This window comes from Giraffa tippelskirchi, chromosome 1, assembly GCF_054371585.1.
Source record: "Giraffa tippelskirchi isolate mGirTip1 chromosome 1, T2T-mGirTip1v1.2.pri, whole genome shotgun sequence".
Lineage (NCBI taxonomy): Eukaryota > Metazoa > Chordata > Mammalia > Artiodactyla > Giraffidae > Giraffa > Giraffa tippelskirchi.
In genome coordinates, this window is record NC_137275.1 from 155,192,919 (window position 1) to 155,212,344 (window position 19,426).

Genomic DNA, 19,426 nt, shown 5'->3' on the forward strand with positions numbered 1-19,426 from the left:
TCCATATCTTGGTTATTATAAATAGTGTTACTATGAATACTGGGGTACATATATAGTTTCAAATTGTTGTTGATTTGTCACTCACTCATGTCTGACTCTTTGTTACCCCATGGACTGCAGCAAGCTAGGCTTCCCTGTCCTTCACTATCTCCTGGAATTTGCTCAAACTCCTGTCCATTGAGTTGATGATGCCATCCAACCATCTCATCCTCAGTCACCCCCTTCCCCTCTTGCCCTCAAACTTTCCCAGCCTCAGGGTCTTTTCCAACTAGTCAGCTCTTTGCATCAGGTGCCAAAATATCTCATTTTTTTTCTCAGATATATACCCAGGAACACAACTGCTGGGTAAAATGATAGTTCTATTTTAGCTTTTTGAGGAAATGTCATACTATTTTTCACGGAGAAGGCAATGGCAGCCCACTCCAGTACTCTTGCCTGGAGAATCCCATGGACGGAGGAGCCTGGTAGGCTGCAGTCCATGGGGTCGCTAGGAGTCGGACACGACTGAGCGACTTCCCTTTCACTTTTCTTTTTCATGCATTGGAGAAGGAAATGGCAACCCACTCCAGTGTTCTTGCCTGGAGAATCCTAGGGACGGGGGAGCCTGGTGGGCTGCTGTCTATGGGGTCACACAGAGTCGGACATGACTGAAGCGACTTAGCAGCAGCAGCAGCAGTACCAGTACCGGTTTATATCCCCAGTGTTATTGTACATGGGTTCCCATATCCTAAGTAACTGGTATTTGTTACTTGTAAACATTTGGTGATGGCCATTCTGACAGATATGAGGTGATATCTCATTGTTATTTTAATTTGTGTTTCTCTTATATTTAGCAATGTTGAGCATCTTTTCATGTTCCTGTTCCATCTCCATGTCTTTGGAAACATGTCTGTTTAGGTCTTCTGCCCTTATTTTGATTGTATTTTCTTATACTGAGTTGTAGAGCTCTTTATATGTCTTGAATATTAACCCCTTGTTGCTCATGGTACCATTTGCAAATGTTTTCCCCTATTCTGGAGGTTGTGTTTTTGTTTGGTGGATAGTTTCCTTTGCTGTGCAAAAGCTTTTAAATTTAATTAGGTCCCATTTGTATATTTTTCCTTTTGTTTCCTTTGCCTTAGGAGACAGATCCAAAATACATTGCTACTATTTTATTGAAGAGTATTCTGCCTATGTTGATTCCCTATGTATTAGTGTTTGCTTTTCCTAGTGAGACTTTACCTTTCTATAGATTTTTACTTATTTACCAATTAGAGAAGATCCTTTAACACTTCTTTGCAGGTAGATTTAATATTGATGAACTCTTAGATTTTGCTTTTCTGAGAAGTTCTTTATCTTTCTATTTTAAAGTGATAATCTCACTGGATAAACTGTTGTAGGTTGAAGATTTTTCCCTTTCAGCACTTCGAATATATCATGCCAGTCCCTTCTGGCCTGCAAAGTTTCTACAGGGAAGTCAACTGATAGCCTTATGGGGGTCCCTTGTATGTGACTCTTTATTTTTCTCTTGCTGGCTTTAGAATTCTCTCTTTATCTTTTGCCATTTTAATTATGGTATGTCTTGATGTGGGTCTTTTTTGGTTCATCTTGTTTGGTACCCTCTGTATTTCCAGTACCTGGGTATCTGTTATATTTCCTTCTTCAGGTTTGGAAATTTTTAGCCATAATGTCCTGTAATACATTTTCAGTGTCCTTCTCACTCTCTTCTTTCTAGGATCCCTATAAGGTAATGTCGGTAGGCTTAATGTTATCCCAGTGGTCTCTTACATTGCTTTCATTATTTTTATCGTCTTCTGATTTATTGAATTCCATTGTTCTGTTTTCCAGATTTGGCTATTGAATTCTTTATTTCTGATTGAGTCTTTCTTACGTTTCCTAGTTCCTTGTTAAAATTCTCTCTGTATACATCTTTTTTTCCCCATAATTTAGTTAACATATTTTATTACCAATGCTTTGAATTCTTTATCTCATAATTATTTATTTCTGCATCATTTATTTTTCAGGCTTTTTTTCCTATTGCTCTTGCAGTTGAGAGCAGTCCCCCTGCCTTTTCATTCTGCGTAACTTTCTCCACCTCTGTGAACTTAGGTCATGGTTACCTATTGTGGTTTTGATGGGGTGTTCTCATGTGTGAGCAGACTCCTTTGGAGGCAGAGCTGGATCTGACATGGACACAAGTCATATCTTTCCTCGTGCTGTATTGGCAGCTACCAGTTTGATAAGGGGTGAGGCTGTAGATGGTGTGGCAAGATCTGGACCCTGGTGGGAGGCAGGACTTCCCTGCTGCTCAGTGGCCATCGTCACCCTCTTAGGGTTAGGGTCTGGTCCAGATAGCTGGCTCAGAAGCCCTTAGTGTTGGGGCTGAGTTGGCTCTGTTCCCTGTAATTGTGTGTTTTCCCTTTTCCCTTACCTCATAGACAGGGGAGTGCTGAAAGACAAGGGGCCCGTGTGGGCTCTCAGCTCATGCCAGTAGCAGACAGAGGCCTGAGCTTTCTCCATGTGCTTCCTTATGCAGGCGCCAGTGTTGTTTCACTGCTCTGTTCATACACAGCCTCAGGTGCTGGTCGCCTTTTGTGCCTTCCAGCCAGACACTTCCCCTGGCCTCTGCCATCCCTGCCTTGTTGTGAGTACATTCTGCAGGACGGGAGGGGTCCACATGGATTTTCCTCATTTACTGATGGGTAAGCTCTGGTGGAGTGGCTGTCAGCAGAGGGCTGGTTTGCTTCTGTGTGCTGCTTGAATCTGACCACCTCCTCCCCTACATCAACTTCAGGCTCTGCCCTGGGATCAGGTCCCATCTGCATCACACAGTGGAATCTCCTCCCTGGTCATGGCTCCTAAATCCTGTGCTGCACCGATGTGGCATAAGCGAACCTGGAGTTTTCACTTGCATCAGACTGGGCTGCACTGAATTGGTGGTGAAATCCTGGTGGTCAGTAGAGCAGACCTCTGTCCACCCTGCCTCAGGGGCAAGGCTGTGCTTGTGTACTACACATGAGTGGAGCCCAGGCTTCCCACAACCAGATGTTAATACCAGTGGTCTTCCAACCTGACAGTGGGGCTTGACTACCCACATAAGACCCCAGGACTGGGGTGCCCAATCGGTGGCTCTCACTCCTCAGTACCCCTGGGCACATGTCCACTCTTGTAAACTCCTTTTCCTCTGAGTCTCTTCCCAGGGCACAGGTCTCAACCCAATCACTTTCTTCCCTTCCTACCTGATTACACGTGTAGAGTTCTTACAGCTTTTGTTGTATAGAAGTCCTTCTGCCAGTTTCCAGTTTGTTTTCAGTGAGAGTTGGCCCACATGTAGATGTGTGTTTCTTATGTTCATGGGAGACGTGAGCTCCACGACCTCTACCATCTTGATCAATCTTCTTTCTCCTATAGTTTGATTGGCCTCTCCATCCATAGTCATTACAAAAAGTAATAATACCATGTGGAACATAGCTTTATGAAAAGAGTCATACAAAGAAATGTCATTGATAGTGAAAAAATAGAATGTTAAAATTTTATCAGTGACAGTATACTTCACTAGATTATTTTTTATCTAATGACTAGTGTTTCTTGCCTTTTTTTTTTTTTTTGCCTTTTAATTATAATATGCGGCCTTGAGACAACCCTATCCCAATTTTGAACCAGTCTGTTGTTCCATGTCTGGTTCTAACTGTTGCTTCTTGACCTGCATACAGGTTTCTCAGGAGGCAGGTAAGGTAGTCTGGTATTCCCATCTCTTTAAGAATTTTCCAGTTTGTTGTGATCCAAACAGTCAAAGGCTTTAGTGTAGTCAATAAAGCAGAAGTAAATATTTTTCTGAATAATTGCATTACCTGACATTTATTGGGCATTATTCTGTGTCTCTTTCATTAATCAGTCTGTGGATAGATCATCCAAAAGGACATCAAATGAAATAGATCTTATTCATTATCATTTTGTCATTATCCTCGCCTGTAAAAATAATTATATTGTGCTCTTAACAATTAAAAGACAGCACAGAACTCAGAATATAATGAGGTTAGAAGATGGTATCTTTTTGCAAAGAGTATATAGTACTTGGAATAAGGAGAATGTTCAGTTGATTTAGGTTTTAAAATTACAAATTATCTCTAGTATTAATTCTTGATGCAGTATGTAGAATTACCTTTGTGGATTAAGTAATTGGAAAATAGGCCTGTTTAATGTATTTCCCAAAGCGTATGTATTGATTATGTATTGAATAGTAAAATAATTAGAGCCTGCTAAAATTTAAATATATAGACATTCCATAATATTACATATATGTAGTTACACTTCTGTTCAGTTTAGTCACTCAGTTGTGTCCTACTCTTTGCGACCCCATGGACGGCAGCACACCAGGCTTCCCTGTCCATCACCAACTCCTGGAGCTTGCTCAAACTGATGTCCATCGAGTCGGTGATGCCATCCAACCATCTCATCCTCTGTTGTCCCCTTCTCCTCCTGCCACCAATACTTCCCAGCATCAGGGTCTTTTCCAATGAGTCAACTCTTCGTATGAGGTGGCCAAAGTATTGGAGTTTCAGCTTCAACATCAGTCCTTCCAATGAACACCCAGGACTGATCTCCTTTAGGATGGACTGGTTGGATCTCCTTGCAGTCCAAGGGACTCTCAAGAGTCTTCTCCAATACCACAGTTCAAAAGCATCAATTCTTTAGCATTCAGCTTTATTCATTGTCCAACTCTCACATCCATACATGACTACTGAAAAAACCATAGCTTTGACAATACAGACCTTTGTTGGCAAAGTAATGTCTCTGCTTTTTAATACACTGTCTAGTTTTGCCATAGCTTTTCTTCCAAGGAGCAAGCATCTTTTAATTTTATGACTGCAGTGGTCATCTGCAGTGATTTTGGAGCTGAAGAAAATAAACTCTGCCGCTGTTTTCATTATTTCCCCATCTATTTGCCATAAAGTGATGGGACCAAATGCCATTATCTTCGTTTTTGGAATGTTGAGTTTTAAGCCAGCTTTTTCACTCTCCTCTTTCACTTTAATCAAAAGGTTCTTTATTTCCTCATTGCTTTCTGCCATAATGATAGTGTCTCTGCATATCTGAGGATATTGATATTTCTCCCGGCAATCTTGATTCCAGCTTGTGCTTCATCCAGCCTGGCATTTCTCATGATGGATTTTGCATATAATTTAAATATGCAGGGTGACAATGTATACAGCCTCGATGTACTCCTTTCCCAATTTTGAACCAATTCGTTATTCCATGTCTAGTTCTAACTATTGCTTCTTGACTTTCATACAGATTTCTCAGGAGGCAGGTCAGGTGGTCTGGTATTCCCATCTCTTGAAGAATTTTCCGCAGTTTGCTGTGATCCACACTATCAAAGGCTTTAGTGTAGTCAATGAAGCAGAGTAGATGTTTTTCAGTAATTCTCTTGCTTTTCCTGTAATACAATGGATGTTGGCAAAATTTGATCTCTGTTTCCTCTGCCTTCTCTAAATCCCTCTTGAACATCTGGAAGTTCTCTGTTCACGTACTGTTGAAGCCTAGCTTGGAGAATTTTGAGCACTGCTTGACTTGTGTGTGAAATGAGTGCAATTGTGTGGTAGTTTGAACATTCTTTGGCATTGCCTTTCTTTGGGATTGGATTGAAAACTGATCTTTTCCAGTTTTTATGATGTGTAATTATGATATTTTTTAAAGAATCAAACTATATATAAAGAATCACTATAAAACATGTATATTCACCATAAAGTGAATACTTTAAAGTACATAATCCTATAATCTAGGGTTAAGTGTAGTTTTTTATTTTTATTTTATTTTTTTTAAAAACGTATAGATCTATTTTTTTTAAAACCAAACAGTAGCGAGATTTTATGTTATTGCCTTAGATAAAGTGTTCTAAAAAGACTTAGTACAATTTTAAGCTTTGGTAGCCTCAGAACCAAATTTACAGAAGAATTCATTTTGTACTTATCTGGTTTTTGAATTTTGAACTAATCAATGTTTAATTTTGATTTGGTCAGTTTTCTAGGGCTACCATAGACAAAGTACTACACACCAGGTGGCTTAAACAATAGAAATTAATTGTCTCAATGATCTGGAGGCTAGAAGTCCAAAGTGTCAGTAGAGCTGGTTCCTTCTGTGGGCTGTGAGGGTAGGATTTGCCCCATGCCTCTCTCTCCTCAGCTTGGAGCTGGTTATCTTTCTGTCTGCACATTGTCTTCACTCTGAGTGTATCTGTATCCACATTTCCTCTTCTTATAAGGATGCCAGTTATGTTGAATTAGAACTCACCTAATGACTTCTGTAAAGACGCCATCTACAAGTTAGGTCTCATTCTGAAATTCCAGAGATTAGGATTTAATGTTATAAATTTTTGCAAGAACACACTTCAACCCAGAGAAGCCATTTTGAAGTACTGTTTTTTTTTGTCCTCCACCATGGTTCTGCAGGTTATATAAGATTCATAGTCAGAAACTTGCTAGCACTGAGCTTTGGGACCAGACACTGGTTACTCCTCTGAACTTGTTGTCTCATCTGCCCATGAAAATAAATCCTATTTTGAGGAGTTTTTGTAAAATGGCTGTAAAAGGAACCACTCTTTCTTCTAATTAACCTTACTTGAAATTGAACCTCTGCTTCACATCAGCTTTAGGTATTAGGGAGGTTATTTTTCCTGGATCTCATTGTCCTCATCTTTAAAACAGAAAGAAGAATGTTTGTCTTTCAGAAGCATGTTTTGTAGAATTTTAAATGAGCCACACAAATATTAGATGTTAAGTCACAAATTCTCTTCAAAAAATGTTTTATAAATGGTAAGGTATGAGAGCATTTACTCTTTTGTTCCTTGTATGTAACATCTCCAAAGTTATGGGCCATTCATTTTAGCATTACTCCAGACTATTTTATTTTTCTTTAGAATATGGGTAGGCTTTGAATCTATAGGGCTGCCAACATAGAGCTTTTTTTAAAAAAAAAAAAAAATATGACATCAAATACTTTGACCTAATTTGTGTATCACGTACGGTGTCAGCTCTTCTCATTCTGAGTTCACAAGAAAATTCAGCGCTAATGATCTAAGGCATTTATTGTGTATAATGAGTTAACTTCTGGCCTGTGCATCTAGAATAGTACCAGCTTTATAACATCCTTGGGAGAATTGAAAAAGAATCATTCAGATTATACTCTGTAGGGCCTAATTACCTCATGGAACCCCAGATGAATTAGGCTGGCTAAACTTTGTTTTGTTTTTTAATGACAATGGACAGAAGCTTTTTTCCTTCCAAGCCTTCCTGCATCCCTGATTTTAATGTGCTTTTGTTGCTCACTGATTTTGATGAGGTAGGGAGGAGGCAGTCATTATTTCATTTCACACAGATGGAAGTCAAAGCATGGAGATGTCAGGGATTGTCTCCAGAGCCTTCTTGAAATAAGATAATGACCAAGTGAGGAAAGTAACACCCGCTCAGCCCAAGCACTTGACTGCTTCCGTGGGATCAAGATTTCAAACTGTAAAATGGATATCATGTGTTTTATATGGATATCGTTCCCAAGGAAATCAGAAATGTGTAATGTCATTTAGGACAAAATTGAGATTATATTGTCATGGCAGCAGGGTTACTTGTATACGTAGTTTGTGAATACAGTGTATTATGATTTATTATTACCTTGTTCACTAATATCCAAAAGACGTCTTTGCTGTCAGCAGAGTCCTTTTTCCGTTTAAGACATTTGAGGTTTACATGCACACTTTGAGGGGTAATAACTCCAACTTTATCTCTACTTTTTCTGCTGATGGTTGAGGTTTACTGCCCTGCAGGATCAACTCAGTTTGCCTTAAAGGCTTACCACAAACTGGCTTTACCCATATGTCAAATCCTTGTCATACCAAAACTATACAATGGCCAATTTATTGGTTCCTGAAAATATTTTGAATATATCAACCTCTGAATATTTTTCTTTTAATTGGAGTATAGTTGCTTTACAACTTTGTGTTAGTTTCTGCTGTACAGCAAAGTGAATCAGCTGTATGTATACACATATCCCTCTTCCCCAGATTTCCTTAGGTCACCACAGAGTGCTGAGCAGAATTCCCTGTGCTATACCGAAGGTTCTCATTGATTATCTATTTTTTGATAGTAGTTTATATATGTCAATCCCTATCTCACAGTCCATCCCATCTCCCCTTCTCCCCTTAGTATCCATATGTTTGTTCTCTACATCTGTGTCTCTGTTTCTGCTTTGCAGATATGTTCATCTATACCATTTTTCTAGATTCCACTTATATGTGTTAATATATGATGTTTGTTTTTCTTTTTCTGACTTACTTCAGTCTGTATGATAGTCTTTAGGTCCATCCACATCTCTGCAAACAGCACAATTTTGTTGTTTTCTAAGCACATATGGATATTTATTATTCAAACCATTTATTTGGTTTTTAGCATATCATGCTCTTGTCATTTTCATATTCCTGTGTTTCCAAACACACAGCACATTTCTTAGAGGTGTTGCCCTCATCTAATCTTCTTTGTGTCTGACATGTATTAGCAGGATGGTCAGATACAGAGTTGATGTTGAATAAATACTTGTTTACAGATTCTTCATTGAGTTTATCATTAAACATATTGACTTTATCATTAAACAAGTTTCTTCCTATTACATAGAAGGAAAAAAAAATGCTCTCTGAAATCAGGTCATTAGTTGAGGATTATTACTTCCTTTTACCTGTTTATACGTACATGCTTTGGGAGGACCTACATACAGAGTAAGATTGATGTTTGGACAGTAATTTTACAGTGTTGTGGTGGTCTCTGCCATACATCAACGTGAATCACATATATATATATATATATATATATATATATATATATATATATGTATGCATGTATACATATCTCCTTCCTCTTGGGCCTCTCTTAATAAGCGTACAACTCTGCATATGTGCTCAATTGCTCAGTCATGTCTGATTCCCTGCGACCCTAGGGACTAGGGCTTTGTGAAACCTACTCTTAAGTAGCTCAGTACTGTGCCCCTCAAAGAAGAGGGTCAGTACAGTTACCCAACGAAGAAACAGTGCCTCTACCCAAGTCACTTCCACCCCATCACCCAGTGAGCCTGGAAAAACTGCAGATGGGTTTCCTGCACTTTTTGATGTTTCTTGCAAAATAAGCTTATCCTATACATATCTCATATATATATTTTCATGTAAGTTGTGAATATTTAGCTATAAGGTTTTAAAAACCTTATCCTTGTGGCTGCTACTGAAGATGAGGACAGTAAGTAATCAACATAATAAATACATTTGATGATATATTGCTGGTGATACAGGCTATAAAATAGAGCAGCTAAGGAAACTGAGGCAGAGGGCGGGAATGATTTGCCCAAGCTGAATATGAAAGTGAGGACTGAAGCACGTCCAGAACTCTGGTCCCTTGACTGTGTCTGCACTTTCTTTGGACTGTATTGCCTCTCCTGGACCCAGGAGCCGTTCTTCTTTCTCCACATGGATTCCTTCATCATGTTTCAGGACCTCTCCTTTCTCCTGAGAACTGAAGGCCATATCTGATCTCAGTTACTGAAAATCATGACTTAAATTCTCAGTGCTTTGGGCTGATCACTTGCTATTTCTGTCTTCTGTGTGTTTCCAAGAGAATTTGAGCTCAACTCTAATTTGCATATAACTTTAATTTGTGCTATTCTTAATGACAAATTCCTTTTGTTTTCTTCAGAATGATTGGGGGTAAGTAAGGTAAAGTACATATTGATAAACAGGTTTTTATAAAAACTACCTTAAGTTTTCTCAGCAGAATTTTAAAATTTTTCATTGCTCTAATCAAGTATGTGATTTTATGACTATACCACAATTTATTTATTCACACCACTGTTGAACATTTAGGCTGTTTATAGCTTATACCACTTTTTATAGTAACAATTATGTTAGTGTTGAGCATATAAATTATGAGTGAAAATGAATGAAACTGCTGGATGATAGGATTGGTGTATATATAGCTTTATTAAGTGCTATAAAACACTTTTTCACTTTTTACTAGTTTGCACCCCATCAACAGTATATGAGTGTTCGTTTGTTCCACCACCTCACCAACATGTATTATTCAATTCTAACTTTAAATATTCTGCTGAGTGTATTGTGGTTTCTCATCATGATATCAATTTGTGTTACTACCATGACTAACACTGTTGAGCATCTTTTTGTATGTTCAGTGGCCATTTGACAATTTTCTTTGTCAATTGCCTTTTCAAGGCTTTTGCCTCCACCTTCTCTCTGCAAAAGATAGATAACACAATGAGGAATGAATAGATAGTATCAGACCTGTGGTGGATGTGTTTTGCAAATACCTTCTTCCATTCTGTGGAATGACCTTTTCTAATAATGCCTGTGGATGAACACACATCTTTAATTTTAATTAATTACAACTTATTAATTTTTATTGTTATGACTTTGCCTTGCTTCAGGAATCTTGGCCTATTCCAAGGCTGCAAAAAAATATTCTGTGTTATTTTCCATAAGAATCACTGTTTATCTTTCACATTTAGGTTTCTAATCTATGTGGAGTTGAAGGTAGGGGGTCAATATATGTTATTATTCATGTAGATATCCCTTGACTCATTTCTATAAACTGAAATGATTGTTCTTTTCCTCTGCATAACAAGGACACAGTTGTTTATAAATCAGTTGTCTGAATGCACGTGGATATGTTTTTAGAGTTATTATTCTGCTTCACTGGTCCCTTTTTCTCTGAGCCAATACTTCACTGTCTTAATTTCTGTGGCTTTGTAATGAGTCTTTTAATAAGGAACTAGTATGATTGTCGTAAACAGTTAGTCCCTTGAAGTTTATTCCTCTAAAAAAAAGGAACAATTTTGATATTTTTGATATTGATCAAGTATTCAGCTGCCTTGATAAATTCACTTATTAATTTTAGTGTTCATTGTCTCCTCATTTTTCACACATTCTAGTAATTTGTAATGTCGGCTGCTTCTTATCCAAAGAAAGACACATCCAGCGTGCTGTCAGAAACTGGTCCAAAGAACACACACTGACTGTTCAGAATGTCATTCATTTAAAAAACTTGAGTGAAAATTTTACTTCTTTTAGATTATTAACCTAACTGGAATTGTGGGCTTTATCCCTGGGTAGAAACTGTGTAAGGAAACTAGCATTTATGGAGACAAAATGATACTAAATACTACTTGTCAGTACAGTGGTGAGATCAATTGATATCTCAGACACATAAGTTACTTCAGTTATATCACCAAGAAGGAACCTCATGCTGTGTGGTTTTAGCCAGTGGTTAAAGGCATTTTAAAACAGTTTCCTCCCTCTGATCTATGTGGCAGGATATTTATGATTAAAAGAAGGAACAGAGAGGCATGCATAGTTCCAACTTACAAATTTTCCAACAATATACTACTTAAAAATTATGAAATCTCATGACAGTGATTTTATTAGTGATTACTCTCAGAAGAGGACCAAAATAAATCAGTTGCAGCTAAAAGAAGCCAATTTGCCTGCCTGTATTATATAAAATGTAGTCAAGTACCGAATAGAAAATACATTAAAAAAAGTCTTTGATAGTGAATGAGAAAAATATATAATCCTTTGGGTCATTAGCCTTTCCTGTATATAAACCATCCCCAAACTTAGTAGCTTAATCCAATATCTATATATTTATTTCATAGTGCTGTGAGTTGTCAGTTTGAACTGGGTTCAGTTAGTTGGTTCTGCTGCTGTGGGCCATGCCAGGCTTATCCTTGCTGGGCTTGCTTATGAGTCTTTGATCTGTTGCCAGGTCCTATGGGGGATGACTTGTCTAAGACAGCCCAGATGGGTGTCTCATCTCTATTCCCCATGAGCTCTCATCCTCTGGCAGGCTAGCTTGGGCTGATGGTGACAGGAGACTCAAGACCAGCAAGTGGATGAGAGCATGCAAAGCTGCCTCCTTAAGGTTCTAGAGCTCCTTTAGACTCAGGGTCAGAATGTACACAATGCTGCTTTTGCCATGTTCTGCTGGACAAATCAAGTGATGAGGCCAACCAGTGAGGGATAGGCTCCCCCCTTGATATGGTTTTATGAAGGTGGCATTTTGGGGTCACCTTCTACACCATCCATACAACAGACTACAGTGCTCTATAATGTGTTTTAAAGACAGATGTGAAATACTTAGTTTTCAACTTATCTTACATGCTAGCAAAGTAATGCTCAAAATTTTCCAAGCCAGGCTTCAACTGTACATGAACCGTGAACTTCCAGATGTTCAAGCTGGATTTAGAAAAGGCAAAGGAACCAGAGATCAAATTGCCAACATCTGTTGGATCATCGAAAAAGCAAGAGAGTTCCAGAAAAACATCTACTTCCGCTTTACTAACTATGCCCAAAGCCTTTGTCTGTGTGGATCACAACAAACTGTGGAAAATTCTTCAAGAGATGGGGATACCAGACCACCTGACGTGCCTCCAGAGAAATCTATATGCAGGTCAAGAAGCAACAGTTAGAACTGGACATGGAACAACAGACTGGTGCCAAATTGGGAAAGGTGTACGTCAAGGCTGTCAATTGTCTGTCACCCTGCTTATTTAACTTATATGCAGAGTACATCACGCGAGATGCCGGGTTGGATGAAGCACAAGCAGGAATCAAGATTGCCGGGAGAAATACCAATAACCTCAGATATGCAGATGACACCACCCTTATGGCAGAAAGTGAAGAACTAAAGAGCCTCTTGATGAAAGTGAAAGAGGAGTGTGAAAAAGTTGGCTTAAAACTCAACATTTAGAAAACTAAGATCAGGGCATCCGGTCCCATCACTTCATGGCAAATAGATGGGGAAACAATGGAAACAGTGACAGACTTTATTTTTTGGGGCTCCAAAGTCACTGCAGATGGTGACTGCAGCCATGAAATTAAAAGACACTTGCTGCTTGGTAGAAGAGTTATGACCAACCACAGCATATTAAAAAGCAGAGACATTACTTTGCCAACAAAGGTCCGTCTAGTCAAAGCTATGGTTTTTCCAGTAGTCATGTACGGACATGAGAGTTGGACTATAAAGAAAGCTGTGTGCCGAAAAATTGATGCTTTTGAACTGTAGTGTTGGAGAAGACTCTTGAGAGTCCCTTGGACTGCAAGGAGATCCAACCAGTCCATCCTAAAGGAAATCAGTCCTGGGTGTTCATTGGAAGGACTGATGCTGACGCTGAAACTCCATAGTTTTGCCACCTGATGTGAAGAACTGACTCATTTGGAAAGATCCTGATGCTGGGAAAGATTGAAGGTGGGAGGAGAAGGGGATGATAGAGGATGAGAAAGTTGGGTGGCATCACCGACTTGGTGGACATGAGTTTGAGTAAGCTCTGGGAGTTGGTGATGGACAAGAAGCCTGGTGTCCTGCAGTCCATGGGGTTGCAAAGAATCAGACTGAGTGACTGAACTGAACTGAAAATGAGATAAAAATATACAGACAGAGAAGTTCTATAATTTTTTTCCTAGGCCACACCAATCACTGGAGTTTCACTGCCCTAGATAATTTGCAGTGTGGATATTTTTCACATATATTTCATGTGACAGTAGATGAAACAGAAAGCTTTTACTGATAGGCAATTTACTTTTTGTCCACCAGTCCCCTTCTAGAATCAAACACTTGCTGTTAACACCACATATTAAAGTCACCATGTGACAGCTGATGTCAACATGATGTAATAACACACAGAGGAGGAAAGAGGTTATTGTTGTTTGAGATTTTCATACAATGTCCTCAGTGTCTAGGTTGGTCATAACTTTTCTTCCAAGCAGCCACCGTCTTTTCATTTCACGGCTGCAGTCACCATCTGCAGTGACTCTGGAGCCCCCCAAAATAAAGTCTCTCTATTTGCCATGAAATGATGTGACTGGATGCCGTGGTCTTAGTTTTCTGAATGTTGAGTTCTAAGCCAACTTTTTCACACTCCTCTTTCACTTTCATCAAGAGGCTCTTTAGTTCTTCTTCACTTTCTGCCATTAGGGTGGTGTCATCTGCATGTCTGATGTTATTGGTATTTCTCCTGGCAATCTTGATTCCAGCTTGTGCTTCATCCAGCCCGGCATCTCGCATGATGTACTCTGCATATAAGTTAAATAAGCAGGGTGACAGACAATTGACAGCCTTGACGTACACCTTTCCCAATTTGGCACCAGTCTATTGTTCCATGTCCAGTGCTAACTGTTGCTTCTTGACCTGCATATAGATTTCTCTGGAGACACATCAGGTGGTCTGGTATTCCCATCTCTTTCAGAATTTTCCACAGCTTGTTGTGATCCACACAGTCAAAGACTTTTGAGTAGTCAGTGAAGCAGAAGTAGATGTTTTTCTGGAACTCTCTTGCTTTTTCAATGATCCAACAGATGTTGGCAGTTTGATCTCTGGCTCCCCTGCCTTTTCTAAATCCAGCTTGAACATCTAAGAAGTTCACAGTTCATGTATGATTGAAGCCTGGCTTGGAGAATTTTGAGCATTGCTTTGCTAGTGTGTGAGATGAGTGGTACAGTGGTAGTTTGAACATTCTTTGGCAATACCTTTCTTTGAGATTGGAATGAAAACTATCTCATTTTAGAAGTTATTGAGGGATGTGGGAGGGGGGTTCAGGATGGGGGACACATGTAAACCCATGGCTGATTCATGTCAATATATGGCAAAAACCACTACAATGTTGTAAAGTACTACAATGTTGTAAAGTAATTAGCCCCCAACTAAAATAAATAAAATTATTAAAAAATAAATCTCAAACATGCATTACTTTAATAAAAATGAAATATAAAAAAAAGAAGTTATTAATTGTGTGTGTTTGGCAATATTTATACTTCATTAGTATAATGGGAATATATAATATATAAATACATATTTTTACGTATTTTTTAAACAGGTGCTATATGTATGTACGGCCCATGTACACCATGTTTTTGTATGGTGTGTATTCACCCATCTAAATTTTGAAAGTGATGAAGATTTATGCTATGAAGAGTGTTGACTATAGTAACAATATCTGTGGAGGAAATGATCAAAAGTTCTAGAAGCGTAGCTTTCAAAAATGGTTTTATAAAGTAATATGATAATGCATCATATTTAAATCTGTGCTTAAAAAAATTGTGTGTGTGTGTAAGTTGCTCAGTCGTGTCTCACTCTTTGTGACCCCATGGACTGTAGCCCACCAGGCTCCCTTGTCCATGGGATTCTCCAGGCAAGAATACTTGAGTGGCTTGCCATTTCCTTCTCTTTTAAAAAATATTAAAGGAAACATAATAAAAGCAAGGGCCCATATATTCAGTTTGTGATGGAAATGCTATTGAGCATACTGCAAATGTGAAGAAATACCTAAATTGTTGATATTTTAATTTGGGACTTGATTCCCCACAAAATAAATGTTAGGGATCCCCCCCCCCAACACCACACTGTCTTCATATACTTGCTGCCATCCCCAGCTCATGCTTGCTCCTACTGTGGTAGTGCCTGGGTACTCCTTTACTGAAAAATAGAGATGTCTGTGTTTTTGAAAGCTTCTAGGATGATGCCTAGATCCAGCCGAGAAATTTGGTTGATGCTCTTACTTTGCATTTCCTTTTGTTTTAGTCCTATGGATCATTCAAATAAGACTGCAGTCAGTATCTAGGAAGTGTGGTATTTAGAAAGTTACTACATCTCCTTTGCAAGTAGACTTTTAAAGACTTGCAACTCCTTTTTTAGATATCTGTACTGTACTGTGTAGTTTGTTTGAGTATTTTAGAGATGTGTTATAAAATGACAGTATTTTGCAACATCTTTTTCCAGAAATCTCAAATATAGTTTCTGAAAGAGTGGCTGTGGGGAAAAAAGAAATATGTATATATATTTTCCTTCCTAGACTGACACATTTTGGTATGGGAAATGCATAGTGCTTTTATTGCTGCAGGAAATTTTCATACTTTATTATCAAATCACTTTATAATGCCACAGCTTTTGAAAAATAACCATTGTGTGTCTTCATTTCTTCTTTCAATATGGCTGTTTTGCCCTGAGCAACTTTATAATAAAGTACACTCTGGCTGGCATCTTTCCACCTGGATAACTGCCCCGTATATCTCTGTGAATTCACCATCTAATGCATTACTACCTACTCCAAATTAGTCAACATGTAGTTCTGCTAAAATTTAAGTGAAAGAGAAAAAAAAAAAAAACCCATAAGGAAAAGAACTTGATGACAATATACAAAATAAATGTGTCTCAAGGTGTTATAAATGTGTGTTTGATGTTATTAATTCTATTATTGTTAATATCATGTGAGAATTTAAACAAGTTTTTTGGTTAATCATTTCTACTTCTAAGAACATCTATGAACTCTTTGACTCTAAGATACTCAAGTACATAATGTGTGTGTGTGTGTGTGTGAAAGTCGCTCAGTTGTGTCCAACTCTTTGAGATCCCATGGACTGTAGTCTACCAGGCTGCTCTGTTCATGGGGATTCTCCAGGCAAGAATACTGGAGTGGGTTGTTATGCCCTCCTCCAGGGATCAAACCCAGGTCTCCTGCACTGCAGGCAGATTCTTTACCCACTGAGCCACCAGGGAAGCCCCACGTACATAATAATGGGTACCTAAGTTAAAGACTGTTTTTTGAAAGGGTTTTTGACTCATGGGATAAATTTTCTTTTGTGTATTATTTATGCATTTAAGATGACGACTCTCAAATAATTTTATTGAGTGAGATCCTCTCATCATTCCTTCCTATACTCAACTTTTAAGGTTCTCTTCCTCCTTCATTTGGGCCAATCTTAGATTGTTTTCTCTGCCAGTTGAAGAGGAGTACTTTTCTTTGTGTTGCTCATTTTATAATTAATCATGACCTCATCTAAACTGGGCTTCCCCTGTGGCTCAGCTGGTAAAGAATCTGCCTGCAGTGCGGGAGACCTGCGTTCTATCCCTGGGTTGGGAAGATCCTCCGGAGAAGAAAATGTCAACCCACTCCAGTGTTCTGGCCTGGAGAATTCAATGGAATATATAGTCCATGGGGTCGCAAAGAGTTGGACATGACTGAGCAACTTTCACTTCACTTCATTTAAGCTAACATTGTAGTGGGTCAGAGATGAAACAAGCAGAATGCTGTACAGGAAAGAAAATTAGTTTGGATCCTAAACCCTCTCCTGAGACTAACCAGATGCGTGTCCAGAGGTTATGAATTTCATTATGTCCTTTCACTTTATTGTCTGCTACATGAGGAGGTTGCCCAAGATGATGTATAAATTTTCTGATTTTTGTTAATCTTTGATTTCATTCATGCAGAAAGGTAGATGTGAAGAAGGCACTAACAATGAAGAGTACAATATAACAGAAAATAAATGTGCTGGGTGAGAGGGGAGGAGAGTGTGTAATGTATGTGTACGATTGATATTGGTTCTCTTTACTCTTACTTTAGGTTATGTTTCTGTTTGGTTAATCATCATTTATTTGGTTTCTTCACACAGAGCTTAACTCCTCTACTAGATGTGCTGTTCATAGATTTCCGCAGAGACATGGGATATGTCTGGGCTTTGCTAGTGGCTCAGATGGTAAGGAATCTACCTGCAAGGCGGGAGACATGGGTTCGATCCCTGGGTTGGGAAAATCCCCTGGAGAAAGGAATGGCTACCCACCCCAGTGTTCGTGCCTGGAAAACCCCATGGACGGAGGAGCCTGGCAGGCTACAGTCCATGGGGTTGCAAAGAGTCAGACGCAACTGAGCAACTAAGACACACATGCGCACACACACAGAGTAAGTCATAAGGCAACAGCGGGGAAATGAAGAGAACATGCTTTAATTTCACATTCCGCAGCCATTCATGATGGCCTCTCACAATTCTACTATATGTCTTTGTTGCTGGCAGTGACATGAAAGGACATTCCTTGGAACTGGATGTTTCTATCCTGGGAATGTTCCCTCAGAGAAGAGCTGAGCTTCCGTCATGAAAAATGGGAACTACATCTATTCACTGACAGACATCAGTGCAGTCTCTGCCCCATTTAACAGATCCATCCTTTTAATTGGTGACAGTATTTATGTCATCTAAGTCTGTGAATTGACCTTCCCATAACGTAAGCGAACTCCGAAATTTAGGAGCCATCCATAGTGTTTTGACTTCCATGGCTAGAAATTTAAATTGGTTCTGAATTTATGCACTCAAACTATACTAGAAACACCCAAAATTAGTGGATTTAGAAAGTAGTATACTAGATTTAGGAAGTAATATTCTAGACACAGGCCTTGAAAATTCTCATTTTTAATGTAAATTTTTTCTTCAATATTAATGAACTCTTCTAGGATGTTTCCCATCTTTAGCACTATTGACATTTTGGTCCAGATAATTCTTTGGTGTGGAAAGCGGTCTTGTGGACTGTAGGGTATTTACCATCATCCCTAGGCCCTTCCCCTTAGATCCTATTATCACTCTCCTTGTATTGTTACAACAAAATATGTCTCCAGACTTTGCTTGTTGTCCCCAGGGAAGGGGAAAAATCATCTTTAGTTGAGAGTGCTTGGTCCAGGGCTGTGATCATTCTGAAGATGAAAGGATTTATTTATGTAAACACCTGTGAGTAGGGAAATCAGTTTCTGTTGAGTTCTAGTAATGAAGTGTTTAAAGCTATTAAATACTGTTATTAAAAGACTCTTTGTTTTAAAAATAATCCTAAGGAAAAAAGTAATCATTGCTTAAGTATTAGTCACTCAATCATGCTCAACTCTTTGCAGCCCCATGGACTTGTAGCTTGCCAGGCTTCTCTGTCCATGGTATTTTCCAGGCAAGGATACTGGAGTGGGTAGCCATTCCCTTCTCCAGGGAATGGTCCCAAACCAGGGACCAAACGTGAGTCTCCCACATTGCAGGCAGATACTTTACCATCTGAGCCACCAGGGAATCCCAATGATTGCTAAAGCGAGTGGTAAATTCTCCACAACATTCATTTTAATATTTACTTTTCATAGTAATTAAGTAAAACAGTTGTCCTGTACTGCTAGATTTTTACTATGTATTGATGTAATAAAAAAAGCAAGATAGTTCCAGAAAAACATCTATTTCTGCTTTGTTGACTATGCCAACGCCTTTGACTGTGTGGATCACATTAAACTGTGGAAAATTCTGAAAGAGATGGGAATACCAGACCACCTGACCTGCCTGTTGAAAAACCTGTATGCAGGCCAGGAAGCAACAGTTAGAACTGGACATGGTACAACAGACTGGTTCCAAATAGGAAAAGGAGTACGTCAAGGCTGTTTATTGTCATGCTGATTATTTAACTTGTATGTAGAGTATATCATGAGAAACGCTGGGCTGGAAGAAGCACAAGCTGGAATCAAAATTGCTGGAAGAAATACCAATAACCTCAGATATGCAGATGACACGATCCTTATGGCAGAAAGTGAAGAAGAACTAAAGAGTCTCTTGATGAAA

At 38.8% G+C, this 19,426-nt stretch overlaps 1 protein-coding gene across 15 annotated transcripts in view; it reads left to right on the forward strand.

Annotated features, from left to right (window-relative positions):
- PTPRD (protein tyrosine phosphatase receptor type D) overlaps window positions 1-19,426 on the forward strand; it is a 1,686,434-nt gene that overhangs the window by 1,217,923 nt on the left and 449,085 nt on the right. For 2 of the 15 annotated variants that reach the window (XM_081500388.1, XM_081500410.1), the window contains exon 1: window positions 2,472-2,681. The exons of the other annotated variants lie outside the window; for them this stretch is intronic. The gene's annotated coding sequence lies outside the window, so the exon portion shown is untranslated. Of the gene's footprint in view, window positions 1-2,471; window positions 2,682-19,426 lie in introns of those variants that run through there. 15 annotated transcript variants of the gene reach the window in all.